General features: G+C 41.1%; 1 pseudogene; it reads right to left on the bottom strand.

The window, feature by feature from the left end:
- Window positions 1-5581: 5581 nt before the first annotated feature.
- Window positions 5582-19036, bottom strand: LOC119827067 (annotated as a pseudogene).
- Window positions 19037-19792: the final 756 nt, after the last annotated feature.

Raw genomic sequence — 19792 nt, 5'->3', positions numbered from 1 at the left:
CATCTCACCGAGCTGAAGACAAAATCATCTGGATAAGCTATTAAGTGAGACCCTCACAAAGCCATCTCGGGCATGTCCAGGAACGCTACACTGAAACAAAACTTGGAGTTTCTTTCCCATCACACCTGGGAAAGGACTACAGAGGAGACATGTCTAAAAGGAAATGGTTACAAACACAGGGATACACACCTGAAAACTGGAATAGACCAACCGAAGAGGCAGAGTCCTCAAAAGGGCCACATGACAGGAAGCGTTTTCCTAGTCCTGGAAAAGGTCAAAGTGGCAGAAAAATCATGGAAGTCCATTGGTTAAAGAACAAAATGGCCAGCATGACAGCATTCACCTGCAATCTCAACCATCAGGAGACTGAGGCAGGAGGATGGTGATCTCAGTGGAAACTTGTATGACATAATGATCCAAGGCTTGGGGAGAGGAAGGGAGGGGAACAGAGAAAAACATAGCTCAATAAAATCAATTTAAAAAGTTGATGAAAAAAATGATCCAAGGCTACTACTCTGGGCTACATAGAAAGATCCTATCTCAAAGGATTAAAACCAACAAGAATGAAAACCAAAGCCTGATCCTCTCACAGACATAGGGTCCTGGGTATACATTTTTCATTGCTTCTAAGCTCTGGGAAATGGAGATTTTTCTTAGTGTTGAAGCACAGCCTGCACCTTTAGGCCCAAACAAGGCCTGACTCGGGCTGTGCCTCTTCACAGCTCACTCAGCTTTCAATCGAGGCTCCTCCACATTTTGTCACACGCACTATGGTGAACTATATCATGTCATACGAAATTTCCCGCCACCTTCGAAAGTTTACAAAAACTCAGCCTTTCCTTTGTTCGGGGGATCACTCTGAGACTCCCCATGGGGATTTGGTCCAGAGGTGAATGAAGGCTACTACTCTCAGAAGAGGATTCCCTGACCTATTCCCACTATCCCTCTCATGATGCTTCCCACCCCACCCCGCCTGGGTCTCTCTCTTATTACACTATTACTGAATCTCTGCTCTGAGCTTTGAAAGGAAGCTTGCTTTTCCCCTTTAAAGACCTACCATGTTTATAACTCCATACATTACACTGTTTCTGCTTGATGCTCTCCTCCCATCTCAAGGCTGTCATGGCCTTGAGGCCCTCTCATAATAACTCATTGAAGGGAATTCCTTGGCAGCTTCCGCAGTAGCCTTTGCTTTGCCTTCTTTTTTTTAACAGTATTTATGATGCTGTAAAGATTAACGCAAAATACACAAACAAAGGTTCACTTTAAAGTACTCTAAAAGTACTGTCATTAAAGACTAGAAAAGTCAAGTTTGCTGCTTCCAGCTTCCAGGAGCAAGGGTATCTATTGTCCCAAATTGCAGAAGGTAGTAAGTGCTGTAAACCTAAAGGGTTCCAGTTCTAGACTTTCTCATATCCTGCATCTTCTCTGAGTGTTCTTTCTTCTTGGTTGAGTTTGGTTTCTCTTCCTCTTAGTATCCTGACCACCATGTCAGTGTATGCCTGTGATATGACTTTATCAGTCCCCTCTAGGGTTTCCTGGTTACAACCACTTCCCTATGAACTGAGTCTCCCTCAACAATAAAAGCAGAGGCCAACTCCAGGGAAGTGCAGGCTTGTGAGGGATAGCAACCACAAAGAAGGAATCAAAGAGGACGGTTGAGTTAAAGAGACACTGGTTGGAGACATCTCAGCTAGATCCAATCACCAGCCTCACCCAAGGGAATCAGGTCCTCTCGTTCAAACACAACCATCTCCAATAACCTTTTAGAGATGCAAACGCTCCAGGCTTTGTGGATCATTAGCTCCAGAATATAAAGTTGTTCACAGGTTTTCTTCAGAGCAGCAACAGGCAGAAGAGGTCTAATAAGGGGGTGGGGGTGAAGTAACAGCTATTTCTAAGGAAGCCAAGACCTTTGGCATAGTGAAGATTTAAACTACAAGGAAAGTTTATCTCTAATCACCTGGTGGGGATGGGGGAAGGGGGAGACAGAGGAAACTTGATTTTCTGCCCAACAATAAAACTACATAACCTTGAGAAAAAGTACCACTTCTCTGGACTCTAGGAAGTGATGGGGATGTGCTGTGGGACAATGGTCTTTTATCCTGTCACTTGTATTATTTTAATAAAACGCTGATTGGCCAGTAGCCAGGCAGGAAGCAGAGGTGGAGCAATGAGAATTCTGGGAAGAGGGAAGTTTCATTCTGCAGTCGTGACCAAGCCACAGAGGAAGCAAGATATGACTGCCTTGCCAAAAAAAGGTACCAAGCCACGCGGCTAACATAGACAAGGATTATAGGCTAAGATAAGAGTTAATAAGAAGCCTGAGCTAATGGACCAATCAGTTTTATAATTAATGTAGACCTCTGTGTGATTTCTTTGGGACTTGACGACTGCAGGAACCAGGCAGGGCAGAAACCTCAGTCTACAAGGATGGAATGTGCATTTTTTGTAAGCTAGTGTGAGGACCTGACTTTGCAAGCTCCATTTGAAAGAAGGGGCTTCATCTTAAGTCATATAATGGCCCGGGGGAGGGGGAGTGGAGTGCCTCAGCTCCAGAAATGTGCTGCCATAATAGAAATTTAAGCAGATATCATAAAAATGGTCAATTAAAAAGATAGGGAGCAAGGCCATAAAATTTAATGAGGTCCAGATGTTCTTGGGAGGCATCCTGTCCTTGAAGATACCTTGTCAGTAATGTATGGCTCTTTGTTAGGTTTTTGTGCCCAAAAACTAACCAATGGTTTCAGAAACCAACTACCTTATCCTATGTACTCCTCACCCAATCCCAAGACGACAGGACATGAACTCCCCTGATTACAGCAGCGTTTCCCCTTTAAAAAGTCTACCCTCCCAGGGTTCCCTGTTACATTTTCTGCACCCACCATGCTGGGGTGCTGGAAAGGTGTTGGTCCAAACTTAAGTTTGAATATTATTAAAAACCTTCATGTAATTTGCATCGGAAATCCAGCTCCATGAATTCATTTGGGGGCCAGAAACTTGGGAACTTGTCTGGGATCCCCAAGATTCCACGGACCCCCAGAATCCCGAGGGTTTTGCCAGCCATAGTGTTTTCTGTTCTGTCTGTCCTCTCTGTTTTCTGTTCTGTGGCATGCTGAATCTGAATCTGTGAAGTGACCCATTAAAGGTCGGTGTCTAGAGACAGCTGGCAGACGTGCTGGTAGGTCAGGTCACGGGGTTCCAGAGTATGTTCTGAACACCATCAAGGAGGTGGAATCCCCCTCAGTATTTATTTGGGCAGGGCTGTGGGATCCTCCGCAATTTGTTTGATCAAAGGAGAGCCACGAGTCCGGACTGTTTCTGGCATGGTTGAGAGCCAAAGGGTCGCTCTTACTAAGCTCTCACTGTTTTTAAAAGCTTTGCTGGTCTTTTGCGATGTCTGTTTCTAACTGACTATGGGACAGATAATTTTCTCCACCCACTACCCGGCCAGAGCTTGAATGTGGGGAAGTGGGAGAGAGGGCATGGTGAGAGGCCCACGTCCAGAGAGAGCTTTTATACAGCACAGACCTGGGGCGCAGCTGAACCACACGACCGGGAGCCACCTGGGACGTGAGCATTTTCTCCACGTTCCCCTCTGTAGGCCTTGTTTCTGTATCTGGAAGGTCTCCACCACATTATGCAGGGGAAGGGACCCATGCCCAGGAGGCAGGGAATTGAAGGTCTCTTCTGCTGACCAGCAGCTTCCCATCTTAAGCCCTTTTCTATCTTGATACTGCTTATAAGAAATGTTAAATTATACCAACCTGTATACTTTGAAAAGCATTGATTTAAAGTCAAAGTCAAAGATACATTATGTTTGAGGGAAATTATGCTTCTGTTTCCACAGGGGAAAAATATATGGATTTTAGTCATTTAGCTCCAATGGATTACAAATACTTATCACCATTTTTAAAAAATTGGGTACAAATTAATAATAAGTAAGATATATATATGTATATATGTATATTTCTGCCTTTGTTTTAAATGTTCTTAACTGCTAAAAAAAGAAAGTCACAAAAAGACTTTGATAAAATGTTGCATGTTGTCTGAAAAGTGAGAGGAAAGACAAGTGTGTGACCGAGGTTTGTTTTTATGTTGCTTTCTGGAAAGCAAGAGAAGGCAGGAGACTGAAACAGTAAAGTGAAGAAAAGAAGAGGAATTTGTCTACAGGGAGAGCCAGACCTAAACATTGTAAAAGGTATATAAAAGTCATAAAAGGTAAATAAAAAGTTTTTAAAAGGCTAGAGGATATAAAATATCTTTTCTATGGTTTCTTCTGCCTGCAAATACTAAATTTTTAAAACTGAGTCATATTTTATATTAATACTAAAAGGATTTTTAAAACTAAAACCTGAAAAACATGGAACATAAAGTTCTAGTCTTAGGAAAGCTACTAACTTATTGTAGACAATTAGAAAACACAAGTTAATAGTCACATTTCCTCGAGGTACTAATATAATTAATTGCAGGGATAAGCCTTATTTCCCTGTATAGGTTTTTAAAATCAAGCTTAAAACAAGTAATTAATAACAAAGTTTGTCTAATCAGATATACCTAGGCAGCCCTAAAATACTTCGGAGATCTTTGGAATATGACATCTAAAATGACAATTAAAAAGTTCATATCAGACAGAGACTCCCAAATCCTAGCAGTGATCCAAGGTCTCCAAAGAAGATCAAGGGACACCACGTTGTCTCCACCTGGATAATGATGATGCTGACCACTGGGTGAGATGCCCCAATGCTACAACGTGCTACCTGGACCCAACCGAGACTGTGGACAGTGGAGAATCGATTGCACAACTTTTGCCTTGACAAAATAAGGTCAGTCTTTTCCGTGTCCCTCTTCCACAGGAACCTCTCACCTTATGAGCCTGGCAAAGCCTGCTGCTCTGACACTTCTGCCTCCAAAGCTATGGAGACCTGGGTATGACGGTATGGACTGGTCCCTGTCGTTTTTTTATAGATTCAAGAACTGTTTGGTCTGTACTTGCATATGATTTATTTACCCTTCTGAGATCTCTGACAGTATTGATGGCTAAGCTAGCTATAGCTTTGTTACCTTGGCAGCATGAGAAAAATGTTCTAAGATATATAAAGGTCTGGAGATATAAAAGCTCATAAGCTTTAAGGGTCTTAAAAATTATTTAAAATATAAATGCAAGATACAATGATATAAATAAATAATTAAAATATAGAAATGTTTCAGATTTCTTTCTTCTACATTATAATTCTGATAAGCTGATTGAGTGATGACTGCTTACTGTTTGGGTCACAAGATCAAGATTTTAAATTTCTTTTGGTTGTCTTTTGAATATAGGCTTACATACTTTTAACCCAAATCTATGTTTTTCGCTAGGACTCAAAGGTATAAGTCTATTTCTTAGCCATTAGGGAAATGCAAAATGAGATGACTTTGAGATTGCATCTTGTCTCAGTCAGAATGACCATTCTCAAGAAAATGGATGTCACCAAAAGCTGCAAGAACAATGGAAAGAAGTGAGTCTGGTTCACTGTAGGGGAGTGGGAACTAGTACAGCCTTGGGAATCAGTATGGAGGTTTCTGAAAAACCTAAAACTCAAACTGCCACAAGATCCACGCGGGCATACATACTTGAAGAGCTGCTTCCCACCACAGAGACCTGCACATCCGTGTCTGTTGCTGTGCTATTCACAGCAGCAAGGGTAGGGAACCTGTGGATGGGAAGATCATGAACATGCTAATTATGGCTGACACCCTTCCACCCACTGCCTCTGGGTTGCCCCACACAAGTGCAAGCAGACCCCCGGGCCATCGCTTTCCAGCACACACTCTCTCTCCTCTGTCACAGCCTCCTTTGGCTCGTGTTCCTGATTCTAGTCACATTTTCTGAAACTTTCCTAAGAGCTTTTATTGAAATACTTTGTGGAGGAAAAGTAAGTTAGTGTGAGAAGATCCAAATGCTGCATTTTTGAGAACTGCTTCAATAAACAACTCTGCTAAAACACTCGCGATATTTTATGAGCTCATGCGTGCTAGACAAGCACTCTTTCATTGAACCACGTCCCTAACCCTACAGACTTTTAATCTGCCATTACAGGGTGTGGTGACACGCACTGGGTACATTAAAGTCTGGTCATCATGGCAGGAACAAAGTCGTTCTAAGGAGGCATACATGTTCCTCCTTTCAGCGCTCATATTACTGGCAAAATTTTCCCCCAAAGAATTAATTTTTTCCATGAAGCTTGTGCTAAGAGGAAGATGAGGTTGGTAGCAGTTAGGGGAGGAGCTGGCCTGCCAGGAGCAGTTCTCACATGGTTCTCACAGCTCATCAGATTATTTTGCAGGGGAATGAGGGCTTGTCATTAGACCTCTTGTTCTTCTCCCCAATGTGGAGACATTTGGCTAAGTCTCCTTTTCTGCTTTTCACTCTAACTTGCTTCTTCAATGGCCTCTGAGGTTTGACACTTGAGTATCCTAGATGTGGTTTCTATTGCTGTGATGAAGAACCATGACCAAAGCAACGTGGGGTGCAAAGGGTTTATTGGCTTACATGTCACAGTCCATTGAGGGAAGCCAGGCAGGAACTCAAAAAGGGCAGGAACCTGGAGGCCAGAGCTGATGCAGACCATGGAGGAGTGCCTCTTAATAGCTTGCTCTTCATGACTTGTTCAGCTTTCTTTTCTTATAGATCCCAGGACCACCAGCTCAGGGGTGACACCATCCACAGTGGAATGGGCCCTTCCCCATCAATCATTAAGAAAATGCTCTACAGGCTTGTGTTGTGGAATATTATTTCAACGCGTATTTCAATATGCGTTACATTTGTTTATGCTGCATTTGTTTAACAATGTAAGGATACGTGTTTCATTGTGTAAAGATGTGTTACATTTGTTTCACCTTGTTTGACTAAGGTACCTGATTGGTCTAATAAAGAACGGAATGGGCAATAGCTAGGCAGGAGAGGGGAGGTGAGGTTGGAGGGCAGAGAGAACAAACAGGAGGAGAAATCTAGGCTAAGAAAGAACAAGATGATGGAGGAGAGAATGAAGGAAGAAAAGGAGACTCCCCAGGCCAGCCTGGCAGCTGCCAGCCCACAGACACAGAGTATGACGTACAGAAACAAAGGTAAAAAGGACTGAGGCAGAAGGTAGAGAAAGAGAATCAGGTTAATTTAAGATAAAAGAGCTAGCCAGAAATGAGCCTAAACTAGGCTTGGTCTAGCTGCCTTGAAAGGCACACATCATAGGCCTTTTAGAGTCCAGGGCTCCTAGGGCACAATGTGCCTTCCAGTACTCTCTCAGGCAGTGAGGTATTCAGGCCACTTTGTGTTTCTCTGTCTGTTCCCTACTGTGGGACAATGCTCTTGTATGCTGTAAAGATTTGTCACTCCTATTAGTTTACTAAAATGCTGATTGGCCAGTAGTCATGCAGGAAGTATAGGTGGGGCAACCAGACTAAGAAATTTTGGGAAGAGGAAAGGCAGAGAGTCAGGCACCAGCCAGACACAGATTCCTCTGTGATGATGAATCTGTGAAGATGAGAATGCCTCACTGAGAAAAGGTATCAAGCCACATGGCTAAACATAGACAAGAATTATGGGTTAATTTAAGTTGTAAGAGCTAATAAATAATAAGCTTGAGCTAATAGGCCAAACAGTTTATAATCAATATAAGCCTTTCTGTGTTTCTTTGGAACTGAATGGCTGCAGGACCAGATATATACACATATATACATATATATTGTAATGTTAGCACTCTAGAATAGTCTTTACTAAGTAAAATATTACAATGATTTATGTGCTGGCTTCTTCCTGCTGAATGGGTGTTTTATATTAAATTTAGCATTTACTGGTAAGAAAAGTTACTCACTTCTTACTGTGTTGCTTCCTCCATTCATCTCATTCCTCGAAAGGTTAAAAATATTTTAAGTAAAAACAGAAGGTCTTTTCCACTGATCTTTCTTAGATTCCCATGCAAGAGTCCCAGGTTTAATCTCCATTCAAAAATAAGTTAATGGGGGCTGGAGAGATGGCTCGGAGGTTAAGAGCATTGCTTGCTCTTCCAAAGGTCCTGAGTTCAATTCTCAGCAACCACATGGTGGCTCACAACCATCTGTAATGAGATCTGGTGCCCTCTTCTGGCCTGGAGGCATATACACAGACAGAATATTGTATACATAATAAATAAATAAATAAATAAATATTTTTTAAAAATAAGTTAATGGAGTCATTAGTCATATGTCATTCAAATATGATAAAAATGAGACATTGATTTAAGGAATTCTCTTTGTAATAAAATATCTATCTGTTTATTTATTTTTACCTATATCCTGAGATAGGGATTTTCTGTGTAGCCCTGACTGTCAGAGAACTCACTCATAGAACACCTTGACCTTGAACTCAAAGATCTGTTGTCTCTACCTCCCAAGTGGCCAGTGAAACTACTGTTTGACTTTGTATAAAATAAATAAATTTAATAAAAAATAAAATCTAATAAATTTTTAAAAAATATTCACATTTATTTATTGTGCGTTTTTGTGGGTTTTGTATGTGCGTGTGTTTGCGCACATGCAGGCACACATGTGTTTGTCTAAGTACGTGTTTGTGCAGGTTTCTCAATAATCTTTATTGAGCCAGGCAGTGGTGGCATGATGGGGACCCTTATAATAAAGAAAATATAATTAAAATATTTTGGAGTTAGCCTGGAATTCTTTGACCAGCGTCCTCACCCCTAAACAGTGGTGCACACCTTTAATCCTAGCACTTGGGAGGCAGAGACAAGAGGATCTCTGTGAGTTTGTGGCCAACCTAGCCTACAAGAGCTAGTTCCAGAACAGCCATGGCTATCCTGTCTTGGAAAATAAGCATCCTTATTGATTTGGGATTTTTGTTTGTTTGTTTGTTTTGTTTTGTTTTGTTTTTTGAGACAAGGTCACTATCATTGCCTAGGCTGGCCTAGAATTTACTATCTTCCTCAGTCTCTTGAATGCTGGGATTACCTGTGCTACCATGCTTGGCTTCTTGGATGTTTAAATACAGGATGATTAAAAACGCCATTTGACTTAGCAAAACTTCTTCTTGTACTCAACCACCTGACCACGTCTGGGTATCACTAAACCTGAATGCGCCCTGGCAGCAGAGTCAAGTGCCTGGGAACCGGCAGGGTCTGGAAGTACACCTGGAGAACTTGATCTGCCAGACCATTACATACATGGAACACACCAAGTGCTAGGCAATCACTTGGAGCGTCAGGGTTGGTTGTGGCCGTGGACGCGGTCAATACGTTCAAGCAATAATGTCACAAGTTCTATGGCTTCGGCAGCTGTGTCATCCATATGCAAAAGGCCCTTTTCAGGACACACAAAATCTAAACAACAACAACAACAAAAGCCATTTTGCTTATTTCTGGGCCTTAGAAATGCATAAAACCACTCATCACATTACGGGGCATGTACCTCTCTGATTCGCCTCCAGAATCTTCTCTCTCTGCTCTGAGACAAGAAATACCAAGACGGATGTGGGGAAATAGAACAGGTCTAAGTCTCTTGAGGATCTCTCAATTCTAGTCTGTCACTCTAGATATTTAAAAACACTTTTGGGCGGGGTGGTGGTGGTGCACGCCTTTAATCCCAGCACTCGGGAGGCAGAGGCAGGTGGGTCTCTGTGAGCTTGAGGCCAACCTGGTCTACAAGAGCTAGTTCCAGGACAGGCTCCAACTCTACAGAGAAACCTTGTCTCAAAAAAAAGGAAAAAACCACTTTTGATGTGGACAATAAGCCTTGCCTAGTGCGGGTTTCTGGTATTAAAGTGGCAGCCTTAGGCTGCTGGAGAGATGGCTCAGAGGTTAAGAGCACTGACTATTCTTCCAGAGGTCTTGAGTTCAATTCCCAGCACCCACATGGTGGCTCACAACATCTGAAACAGGATCTGATGCCCTCTTCTGGCCTGCAGGTATACATGCAGATACAGCACTCATACACATGACATAACCCCTGTGTGTTTGACAATGATGATAATAGCAAAGCTATACACTTCTAACAACAGCATTGTTCACTGTCACGCATTGTTCATTGTCTCCCTGGGGGGAGGGAACTGGGCCCGCTGCCTTCATCATGAATTTGGTCTGTTTATCGATTCTTTTCCTAAAGTGACACATACTTCCTTGCTAAAATTCGGTCTACATTTAAGAGGTCAAGAAGACAAAATTGCAATCGCTCTCCATATATTGAGAATTTCCATTCAAAATATAAAATTGGCTAGGTGTGTTCAGTGGTGGCAGAACATTTTTCCAGCAGGTGTAAGGCTCTGAGTTCCACTTCTGTATAACCCCGTGAACTCATTAAAATCCCATGTACTTCATCAAGTGGTGATTTGGGGCCATTTCACCAGCCTGTGCCACCCCTCTCATATGTGACAGCACCTCTGATCTTACTGTTGGGTGTGTGTCGTCAACACACATTTTGCTTGCGACAGTATTCCAGTCATGCCACACCCAGCCTGTTCTGCACGGCTCCTAGAGCAGCCTTTTGCTCCAGTTGCAAGTGATGGTGTGTGTGCTTCACAAGACCAAGGCCCTTCTCCATAGCTCCCGCGGGAACTTTAAGTGTGTCCTGATTTCTTTACGTTCAGGAAATTTCTAAAGTTTCCGTCTGTGTTTGCATCACACCACTTTGGCTTCCATGAATGTTAGAAATGGACTTTGTTTGCAGTTACAGCTGTTATGCCCACGTCATGAGCTCCCCAGAGACCATCGGGAGTCCGAGTTTGTCTGCAAAAGCAAAGAAAGAGCCTTTATTGCAAGCTTTAGCTTGGGCTCTCTGTCCGTCCATTCTGACACAGCGGTTGGGTCAGGGAGAGCCTTGAGCTCAGCTATGACAGGGTTTTTAAGGAGTCAAGGATGGGGATAGGGGAATTCCAGATTCAGATGGGGGTTGAACTCCTGATTGGTCAGGAGTGGGGCAACAGAAGTCTTGTCAAACAGGGATTGGTACTGGCGTTGCTACAAGGAAATTGGCCACCCATATAGTGAGGTAAGCTATCCTTAATGTTCTGGAGCATCTAGGACTTGTTTGTCTCAGTTCTGATTGGTCCCACTGGGTACAGTGTGTGGCTTTTCCTGGTTATTGTGAGGGTGAGGCCTACTCCCAGTAGTGTTACTCTGCTGCCTGTCATGGCTGCACCAATGTTGAGGTGGGCCTCTTCAACAGCAGTGTGTACTTAGCTTCATTATGAGTTCTTGGGCTTTTTTAGGTTTTGTTTTTGGTTAATTTTGAGATTTGATTATCTAGGGCCAAAGAAATGACTCAGGGGCTAAGAGTATGTGCTACTCTTCCAGCAGAGTTTGGTTTTATATGTATATAAAATAGGCCATGATATTATAACCCCATAATGTCAAATTTATATTGTGTTTTTTTAGTTAATATGGAGTTCTGTTTTATTTTCAGTTAAATTTATTTGAGTTTTCCAAAAAAAAACTATTATTGTAAGTTGAGTAAAACAGCCCAAAGAAGGACTACAAAGGGTGAGGGTTTTGCGACTGGTATGTCTCCTTGGGTGAAATACTGTATTAAAATTCAAGAGATGAAATAGATCTGATTTGAACTGTCACTTTTTGGGCAAGGGGAGACCAGATCTCTTTGTGTCTCCCTGACCGTCCTGGAACTCACTCTGTAGACCAGATTGGCCTCGAATTCAGAGATCTGCCTGCTTCTGCCTCCTGAGTGCAGGGATTAAAGGCCTGCACCACCCTATCCCTCAGTCTCAGGGTTTTTTTCAGGCTTATTAGAATATTATTTAACCAGCTTTCTTACAGTATCCAGGACCACCAGTCCAGGGGTGGCCCCACTCACAATGGGCTGGGCCCTCTCCCAGGGGACACTAATTAAAAAAATACCTTACAGACTTGCCTACATCCAGACCTTACAGAGGCATTTTCTAACTGAGGCTCCCTCTCTCAGATGACTCTAGATTGTGTCAAGTGGGCATAAAACTAGCCAGCACAAGCGTGGGATGTGTTTTCATTTGTTTATTGGTCATCTGGATGTATTTTATGTCTTCATGCTTTGTTCCTAAGATTTCTGAGCTGTTTCTTTCCTTTGCCAGTTAAAATACAAGCTCTTAGTTTGCTACGGACTGATATCTTTTATCAGCTATTCACAGAGGCAATTTCTTCAGATCTGCAGTTCGTTATTTTGTGCACTTTAGAGGCTCCTTTCAAAGAACAAAGCTTCTCTTGTAGATTAAGCCTATTCACTATTTATTTCTTGTGGTTTTTGTATCATAAGGAAACGTTACCTGTTCCAGGGGCATTGAGATAGCTTATCAGGCAAAAGTACTTGCCACACAGGTCTGCTTGACTGAGTTCTATCCCTAGAAACCATGCAAAAGGTAAGGAAAGAACCCACAGAGTTGTCTTGTGACACCTTCTCATATATATTGTGGCAACCCCCATCCCCACACTAATGATAAAAAGACTAACACATTTTTAAAAAGAAACTTGGCTGAGGGAAAGCCTGGGCTACATTTGATTGATTGGTGAATGATGGGGGAAGGCCCAGCTCATTGTGGGAGGTGCTACTTCAGGGTTGGTGGTCTTGGGTGCTATAAAAAAGCAAGTTGAAACATTTCTTTATCCCTGTTTTTCATATTATATCCTTAAGAAAATGGTTTGATAACAGAACCAAGAATCAGGCACTTTTAGAAATGATACAGTCTTTACAGACTAATGATGAACAGCTGACAGGATTAATACCATCAAAAATTAAAAGTTAGGTGAAAAATTAATACCATTGAAAAGTATAACATTAATTTGACAGACAAAATTCAATCCACATCAAGGAGTACTGAGAAATTATCTAAAATAATTCATACTGTTGAACTTGGCAATAAAAATCTCTTAAAAAGTTATGATAGGTTAGCAGGGAGAGTATTTCTTCAGGAAGACAATCTGTACACTATCCAAATAATGTCCAAGGATGAGATGTTATCTTTAAAGGAAAAACTTCATACCTTCGAATCACATGTGTAGAATGAGAACCAGAGGCTAGGTGTATCAATGAGATCACTAGAAATATATATAGGCCAAGAGATTCGGGCTTTGCAAAAGACAGTAGTAAAAAAAAGATTTGAAATGATTGAGGAAATTATCAGAGCTGATGAGCAGGGAGAGAATGTACAAGGACAGGATTTAACATCACCAGTACCGGTCAGAGTCAGAGATGACTTACCCAGGGTTTGAGTTTCCTACCTACCCTGTAATCACATCTGAAAAAGCATCAAGTTCTAAATGCCTTAAAGTATTTAAAGAATGTAGATGGAAACCTATAGGTAGCAATGATCTAAAAGAAATTAAGCAAGCACTAGGATCTTGTGGCTTGCATTCACCATTTGTTAGGGAGATAGTAAAGACATGGGTTTCCAGCAATAAGGCCACCCCACATGACTGGCTTCAATTAGTTTCAGTGTTTCTGGAAGGCAGGCCACAACTACTGTGGAAATGTTATTGGTGAGAAAAGGCAAAATTTTTAGAACAACAGGAAAAGGTAAAAGGATTTGAGACTTCCCAAGATCAACTTCTGGGTGAGGTCATTTATGCTGACCCACAGGCTCAAACTCTTTATGATGAACACACCTTGTCCCTGTACCACACAGCAGCCTTAAATGCTTAGGAGAGGATTCAAGAACCAGGAAAAAATGAATTGAGTCTTATATTAGGGTTAAACAGAGTCAAAGACTACACTTTAGTGACTTTTTACAAGATTAACTAAGGCTGTACAAATAGGAGTAACAGACTCAAAAGCTAGACAAGTGCTTATTGAATCTCTGATTTTGGAAAATGTCAACTTAGAATGTAAAAAGATACTTGGGCCTTTAAAGGGTTGTCTCACCTTTAGGCAAGTTCAGTAGTCATTTTTCTGTGGGTCCTGCATGTCCAGTTCATACAGCATAACATTAAACAGTACAGACAAGAGCAGTTTCTTGTCCAAATGGCTAGCAAACTCCATAAGGAGCCTCTTTAAGGCTCATCATCCTCTTGAAGTAATTGGTGATGCCAGGAGCAGATGTGTCTCATTGTCATGAAAAGTCCTAAGTTCTTAAAACATTTTAATTACCATATTCTGTTAGTCTCTGAAAGGTTTGAAGAATAACTATCCTTCTGAAATACATCTTTGTACATCTAGAAAATCTAACTAACATGACTACAAGCTTGACTATTATAGATAACTATTAACCTGTTTCTTAACTATACATTACATTTTTAAATGAGCTACACAAACACAATACCTTAATCAAGAGCAGAAACATATATATATATATATATATATATAACAAAATTGACCTTAAATTTGTATCAATAGACCAAGATCATACCAATGCAAAGTATTCATCTCTATAGCATATCCCCCTTTAAATGTTAACAAATATTTATAAACAATTATTTAGGGAATTCGGTGTAGTTTTCTCCAAAGTGCTTCCTGATTTTTGTTGGATGAAGTATTTTCTTTTGGGGGTTCATGGAGACATTTCAGAGGGGTCTTGGTCCATTGAACTACATTAGTCTGGAAGGAATCCATAGGTTCTTATCCTCTGTGGAAACAAAAACAGAACTTCTTTTCCAAAGCAACATATCCTTAGACATAAATTTTGAAGTCAAGATACCTTTAAAACATATTGGTTAGTTTAGCTTAGCAGCCTGTACAATGAAATGTCTTAGTTCATTCACAGTCAAAATAATCATGAGTTTGTAGGCTTTCTGGGAGTGGAATTGTTGTTAAATTCTTTTTTTTTTTTTTTTTTTTTTTTTTTTTTTTTTTTTGGTTTTTCGAGACAGGGTTTCTCTGCAGCTTTAGAGCCTGTCCTGGAGCTAGCTCTTGTAGACCAGGCTGGTCTCGAACTCACAGAGATCTGCCTGTCTCTGCCTCCCGAGTGCTGGGATTAAAGGCATGTGCCACCACTGCCCGGCTTTGTTGTTAAATTCTAACTTTACTCCATGGTGATCTGATAAGACACAGGTGGTTACTCCAATTTTTTTTGTATCTGTGGATGTTTGCTTTGTTACCAAGTGTGTGATCAATTTTTGAGAAGGTTCCATGAGATGCTGAGAAGAAGTTATATTCTTTCCTATTTGGGTGGAATGTTCTATAGATGTCTGTTAAGTCCATTAGATTCATTACGTCTGTTACTTCTCTTATTTCTCTGTTAAGTTTCTGTCTGGTTGACCTGTCCATTGGTAAGAGAGAAGTGTTGAAATCTCCTACTATTAGTGTGTGAGGTTTGATGTGTGCTTTGAGTTCTAGTAATGCTTCTTTTACATATGTGGGTGCTTTATATTAGGGGCATAGATATTCAGGATTGAGACTTCATCTTGATGAATTGTTCCTGTTATGAGTATAAAGTGTCTTTCTCCATCTCGTCTGATAGATTTTAGATTGAAATCAATTTTGTTAGATATTAGGATAGCCACACCCACTTGTTTCTTAGGTTCATTTGATTGGAATACCTTTTCTCAACCCTTTACTCTGAGGTAGTATCTGTCTTTGAGGTTGAGGTGTGTTTCTTGTAAACAGCAGAATCCAAGGTCCAGTTGAAGAGCAGATGAAGGGAGAATATGAGCAAGGAAGTTAGGACCGTAAGGGGTTGGTCCACCCACTGAGACAGTGTGCCTGATCTAATGGGAGCTCACCAAATCCAGCTGGACTGGGACTGAATGAGCATGGAATCAAACTGGACCCTCTGAATATGGCTGACAATTGGGGCAGACTGAGAAGCCAATGATAATGGCACTGGGATTTGTCTCTACTGCATGTACTGGCCTTTTGGGATCCTAGTCTATTTGGATGCATACCTTCCTAAGCCTGGATGGAGGGGGGAGGGTCTTGGACTTCCCACAGGGCAGGGTACTCTGCCCTCTCTTAGGACTGGAGGGGGTGGGGAGAGAATGAGTGGGGGAGCAGGAGGGAAATGGGAGGAGAGGAGGAAGTGGAAATTTTGAATAGTATTATTTATAAAATAATTAAAAATCTTAACAAAAAATCAAAGAAAACACAATAATATACATAATCCAGACCCTCTGTGCATATTTCATATTTCTATGAAATTTTTTATTTTTCTACACATCTTTAATCTATGACTGTCTGTACTCTGATTCTTTAAAAGACATTTTTAATAAATCATTTACTTCTTTTTATAACTCTCTATACTCTTTTTCTTCTCTCTTTCAAGCCTATGTACATTTATTCAACAGTGTGGCACATTTTGAGGTCTTTTTCATCTGGACTTGCCTTTATTGTGTGTGTATCTGTAATTATTTTTGGACCAGGAATGCTAAGTGGGTGTGGATAGGACCAACTCTGAAGCACTATTAGCTCTGCCCAGTCCAATATGGCAGAGGTCTGTTCATTGCCTCTGTGAGCCATGCACACTGCCCCAGTTCCAGATATGCAGTGGGTCTATGTCATGCCATTAAGCAGTTTGTAACTCACTGTTCACAAACCCCATTCAAAAGCTTAGCCTCCTGAAAGAGCCAGAGTTCGTGCTGACACCATGAACCAGGAAGCAGTCGTTTCTTATGTTGAGTCAGTAAGCCTTCTCTTAAATGAGTTGTGGCACTTCTGCCGGATGCCAGTAAGCAGAGCCCATCAAAAAAATGCCAACTAGGGCTGGAGAGATGGCTCAGAGGTTAAGAGCACTGACTGTTCTTCCAGAGGTTCTGAGTTCAATTCCCAGCAACCACATGATGGCTCACAACCATCTGCAATAAGATCTGGTGCCCTCTTCTGGCCTGCAGGGACACATGCAAGCAGAATGTTGTATACATAATTAATAAATAATTTTTTAAAAAAATGCCAACTATCAAAAAGTCATGCCTAACTTTGTTATTTTGTGTCTAGAATTCCTTTCCAAGCTTTCTCAGGTTTTGTGTGGATTTAGCTGGCACACATTGGCAAGCTGTTTTGTTGGTGGAGGCTGCTCACTTGTTCCTGGCCACCCAGATCCAAAATAATAACACAGAAACTATATTAATTTAACTATATCACTGCTTGACCTACTAGCTTGTGCATATTTCTAACTAGTTCTTACATCTTAAATTAACCCATTTCTATTAATCTATGTATCACCACATGATTGTGGCTTACTGGGCAAAGTTCCAGCTCACGTCCTTCTCCTCCAGTAGCTACATAGCATCTCCTTGATACCACATATATAGAAGTACTTCCCACATCACATTGGTATAGATTCTTGTATATTGATGCAAATTCAAATTATATTGAATGTGCTCCTATTTCTGTTTACAATATTTGTATACCTAGGCAAAGTTATTTTGTCATATTATATGTATGTATGCTTCTACTTCTGCTTAAGACTTTTTGTATAATGATGCAATTTTAGGATATATTTATCATATTGCACTATACATTTCTACTTCTGATCAAGATACTTATACACTGCTTACATTTTGAGGTTCTTTTTCTTTCTTTTTTTTTTTTTTTTTTTTTTTGGTTTTTCAAGACAGGGTTTCTCTGCAGCTTTTTTAGAGCCTGTCCTGGACCTAGCTCTTGTAGACCAGGCCATTTTGAGGTTCTTGTCCTCATTTATTGCACAGTTGTTTAAAGATTGTTTAATATTTTAATATGAAGTCTTAGTCTTTAAGCTATATAGGTATAAGAATTATAGGCTAATAGTCATTCATGTTTATCATACTTATAGCTAGACTAATAAGGTTCTTTAGATACATGGAGATTGTATTCCACATAGGTAGGTAATTTTCAGCCACTTCAAAGGACTGTAGAATATTTAAATAAATTAGCATTTTGTTGATGTGAGACCCAATTGCTTCTGGCAGCACCAATCTATTCCCAAGAGAATGTTGAATACTGAAGACACTCCACTTGGAGCTTCTTTTCTTCTTGGCAAAACTGGCCTTTGGGCAAGGAACTGTTCGTGCCTTGACCACTGACAAAATGAATGGTGTCTGGACAAAACAAGCAGGATACAAGAAAAAAGATTATCAAACTGTCAAACATTGCCAAGACAGGGTAAGGCGGTTCTGAAATTTTCCTGCCCCTGAAAATGGTCTGTCAGTTACTCTAGGCCTTAGCCAAAGTTGGTTGCTCCAACATTGCAAATGAGACTTTGGATGATTGCCCAGGTAGCTGGTTGTCTCTGTCTTTTATTGCACATTTTGGAAGTTACTTGATTGCACTTCCTGCTTATTTAAGTAATACTATTTCCCTTCTCAGGTCTTTGATGGGGTTGAAAAGTAGATAGTTGTAGTTGCTTTCCTCTCACAACTTGGCCAAGCTATATGCTAATACAAGACTTAGACTCCTTAGGACAAGATAATTATTGAAACATTTAGCACATGTTTCTTGCTTGATATTGCTTATGCTGGTTGTAATTCTAATTTTTATGCTTGATATTTGTTCTTATTGTATAGTTTTGAATTAGGCTTAGAACTCTCTTATTTAGACAAAAGGAGGAGGTTCTGTGGGAACTCCTTCAGCCAGTAGCCTTTGAGATACCAACCCACTTGGGCATGGTGTCTTATACGATAAATGCAGCCATAATGCTTGTGCACGAACTCTCTCTCTCTGCTACTGGATTCAGTTCCTGTTCCCTGTTCATGCAGTGGACTATGATCTATGAGTCTGTCCCTGAATAAAGAGTTCTTTATTATACTCAATTCTGAGCTAGTGTGGGATTACTTTATAATGTCCATCTTCACCTCTCCCTCTCTCCCTCTCTTCCTCCTCCCCCTACCCCCTCCAAAACTTTTATTCAATTGTTACAGGTCATCACGTGGGCCAAAAGGTCCACATATATACAGGAGACCCAGTCGCAAGTTCAGTGCAACTTCTGGGACTCTCTTTCTGACTCCAGAGGAGTGAGCACCTTACCCTGTCACATCACACTGAACTTTTCATGATGCAGATAAAGGAGTGGCTGGTGTCATCCATAAATTCTAGGCACAGATGTGTGCACTGTCCCTGCAAGCCCGTTCAGCATGTTGACTACCCTGGACAACTTGATAGGCTGCCAGCAGCTCATGTCCATCCTGGTGACCATCTGGCAGAGGCTGTCACTTGTTCTCTAATTGTCATAGAGGAGATGGATGCCTGAGCCTAGCTTGTGCTTACCTGAGACCAGGCTTTCACCTTATAAACCTCTGGCAACACTTTAGTTGCTTATCCAGAAGAATGCAGAGGGAAGGTGGAAGGGTCCCACACAGATGTGGAATTGCGCTATCCCAGAGTCCTTATGGCTGGTGTCACCTGCTCTCCATCACTATTCAATAAGACAGAGAAAGTGTGAGGACTCCATATACCCTAAAGTTCAATCCTTTATAAGAACTCTCAGGTGGGCATAACTGGGGCCTCACCCTTCCTTTTTCTTGTCAGTTTGGGAGTTCTTTGGCGCTGTTTGGGTTTCTCTTAAACTGATTTGAATGCCTACAATGCATCCGACAGTAAGCATGGTTCCTTGTGAGATTCTTTTGAGCCTCTGGGGCTCAACTGATTCATTTGGGTAATTGTTATATTTATGACAGCGCCTGTATTTGGACATTCTTTTTTTCTTAAAGCAAATTGGGACTCTGTTGAACTTGTTGGGAGGCTGATGTTTTGTAACAGGCTTTATCTTAGGGAGCTCTCTTGAATGAATCTGGAATTTGGTTAAACTACTTAGGCATCTGACATTTTCTGTCAGCTTAGCAACTGCACATTACTGATACTTTAATGATCATCTGTTGCTCCACAGCCCCTCAGTCAGCACCCTGCTGGGCATGGCTGGCAGGACTTCTAGTCCAGCAGC

Source organism: Arvicola amphibius, chromosome 12 (genome assembly GCF_903992535.2).
Source record: "Arvicola amphibius chromosome 12, mArvAmp1.2, whole genome shotgun sequence".
Taxonomy (NCBI): domain Eukaryota; kingdom Metazoa; phylum Chordata; class Mammalia; order Rodentia; family Cricetidae; genus Arvicola; species Arvicola amphibius.
This window is presented reverse-complemented; position numbering and strand designations above follow the sequence as displayed.